This window comes from Canis lupus, chromosome 11 (genome assembly GCF_011100685.1).
Source record: "Canis lupus familiaris isolate Mischka breed German Shepherd chromosome 11, alternate assembly UU_Cfam_GSD_1.0, whole genome shotgun sequence".
Classification (NCBI taxonomy): Eukaryota; Metazoa; Chordata; class Mammalia; order Carnivora; family Canidae; genus Canis; species Canis lupus.
In genome coordinates, this window is record NC_049232.1 from 42,387,923 (window position 1) to 42,391,189 (window position 3,267).

Genomic DNA, 3,267 nt, shown 5'->3' on the forward strand with positions numbered 1-3,267 from the left:
TTTAATAAAATTCTTACCTAAATAAGACATGCTAAATTGACATCTCTAAAAGTTGTTACTTCCTAGGTTTTATATATCTCTGCATAACATCTATTTAAGAAAACAGAGTGGAGTCTATGAAATTCCTAAATCTTATGGTAGGGGGATGTTTCTGAATAGTTGTCCCATCTTTGAGACAATGTGTCACAAATGGTATAAATAAAGCATAGTTCCCAAACAAATCTGAATACCTGGTGTAGTCAAAAAAGTTCAGAGCAATTAATCTGGTTGAAGAAAATAGACTGAGGCTCCCAGGAAAGCTGCATTTATTGTACATAAACTCACTAATTGTACTAAGTGACAGGAAGGTCATGATTCTCATCTTCAAACCTACCATGTTGAAACAGAATTGTTTAATTATTTTAATGTGAGCGACAAGGTTATAAAAATTAATCTCCAAATATCTCTAGTTTTAAATCCATAGAGCTAAATTAAGCTCAAACTCTAATCACCTGAGAATTTTTAATTTCTTTGCTTGTAGTTCTTGGTAATTCTTAATATGGTTAATGTTCAAGCTCAGACCTGCTATCATCCCATTTCAGCGCATGAACACATACTCTAAGCAGAATAGAATGTCTCGTTGGTATTAGTTTTAGGGAAACAGGACATCATATTCTTCTTTGGGTATTCTATAAAGAGCTTTTATTTGAGAGAGTGTGTCTCAAGAATACATTTGACCTGAGGCATATCTGAAATGGAATAATAGAGACATGTGTCAAAATAGACTATTCTGTTACCTGAAACATTTCCCCAAATCTCCCACAGGTAAAATAATGACATTTTGATTCTGAAAAGTAGGTCCACTCTGGTGGGAAAAGGCAGAGTCATGAGATCATCAATTCTGGATTTCCTATAATCTTCAGGTACCAGAAAAAAATGCCACATTTTTCCCATTTGAGAACTCAAGTTAAAAATGCCTTCGAAAATAGAAAATAAGTGAAAACTTTATTGTTTTCTAGATTTGTGGCAAGTATACAGTTACCTCCTTTTATAATGTTTGTCTCTATAGGATGTATCTTTGCTCACCTCACATCATCCATGGGCATTATGGAAACCTCTGAATTTTAGAGCTCCTCTTAGGCCACTTGTCACTATGGGGCAAGCTAATGAGCCTCAATTTCTCCATCTCACCTTCATAGATTTAAAACAAGGATCGAATGTAGTCATAAATAGCCTGACCATTATGTAGAACCTCAAAAAATGCAAATTCCCTTTTGTTTGGTGAAAAAAATCCAAAAATACCATCACACAGAGGAATAACAAAAAAGTAAATGACTGATTCTCTGCTCCAATTGCAAAGCAATAATACGTTCTTGAAATCCACTGCAAGATGCAGTTAAGTTTAGACCAGTTGCATTCTTCAGTTCAAACAGCTGCCAATTGGTCCCCTTTCCCCACTAGCTAGTCTGCTTGGAGTAACATAGTCTACTGTTAAGAGACTGGCTTTTTTTTTTTTTTTTTTTTTTTAAGAGACTGGCTTTTAAAGTCCAATAGTCTAAGGCAGACTGGGTGGCTCAGAAGTTTAGCACCGCCTTCAGCCCAGGGTGTGATCCTGGAGACCTGGGATCGAGTTCTGCGTTGGGCTCCCTGCATGGAGCCTGCTTCTCCCTCTGCTTGTGTCTCCACCTCTCTTTCTCTGTGCCTGTCATGAATAAATAAATAAAATATTTTTTTAAAAATTAAAAAAAATAAAGTCCAGTAGTCTTGTGTTTGAACCACGACTCCACCTTTCAACTGCTCCACCTTTCAACCATTTATAAGGGACCTATACTTTCTGAGGCCATCTACAAAATGAGTTAAGGAAAGCGTTAAGCACAATGTTATATTGCATGCTGTACTGCATGTTGTTACCACTCCATAAATGTTCTGTTTTCTCCAATGTTTCTTTTTTCAAAGAAAAAAAAATACTAGGTAATGTGTAGGATTTGAAAATTCCTGCTAATCAGAAAGAAAAAAAGATACTAAAAAGAGATTTGAGCAGAAGATAAAATAAAGGTACTAATTAGGTAAACACAGTAAAAGAACCAGAAAACCACTTACTTCTAAAGAAATGTTTTCTTCTCCTATCACTGACATTACAACAAAATGCTATGACATCCAGACAACATCTCAAAATATCAGAGTGGGCACTTTACATGAGGGTTTTTTTAATATGAGATTCATGAGTTTGATTTCTAGCTGTCAATCAAAATGCTACCTTTATCTTAATAGTTCCTGTCACTGTATTTTGATGTGAACCCCATTAAATTTTATTGAAAAGCAGCCTTTATAAACAGTTGCTATCCAAAGCTAATGAATAATGTAACACATTGTTCTTATTAATTCATAAAATCCATAAATAAACGAGACATGGAATCTAATCAGTACATTTTAGACATAAATGTTTATCTTTAAGGATGATGTGATGAACTATATTAAATTGTAATTGTCATTTTGTTAAAAGATTTACAATTTAACCCATATGACATCTTTTATTCTGTGCATTTAAGCTTACTCCTAGGTAGCTAGCTGTTTGCCACTAAAATAACATATGGTAGAATTAAACAGATGTCATCACTTGCAGATGAGGTTCAAATTTTACAAAAGTTAAGACAACTATGTAACTCACAGAGAGTCAAAAGAATTCTAAACCCTTCTCTCCCCAAATAAAGTTTGTAACAAGTGGAATACAATTCTGTCAGAAAACAATCACCTCCAGAAAATCCCAAGAGGAGAAGTTGTACACATTGTTCCATTGCCTCTTCATTGATTCAGGTAAGGTAGCAAGAAAATTAAAAAAACTAGTTTTGTGTACAGAAGACACTGTCTCTCTTTCAATACTTTTAAATGAACTCATCTCATTCTTATCCATGGAAGGAAAACACCTACACACTTCTATGAAACCAAAGTCAATAGAAATAGCCACATAAAGATAAGGATTTTTGTCAGAGGAGAGGTGTGCTGAAAGTATTCCAAATATCGAATAACTTTGTTTTTTTTCTAATTTGACAATGTTTCTTTTGCTGAAATAAGTGGAAATGCAGCCTCCAAACTCATAAGCTATTTTTTCAGAATCTACCCAGAAGTATAAAATCTGCATCTCTTCAAATATCAAGTGAAAGACATTTATCCTTACTTATAATTGTTTAAATAGAAAGTGAAACAATATTAGAAAAATACTCTCAATTATAAGGTAAAGGTCTTGGCACAAGCAGTAGTGGCAAGCTGGTGGAGAAACTAGCACTTTGA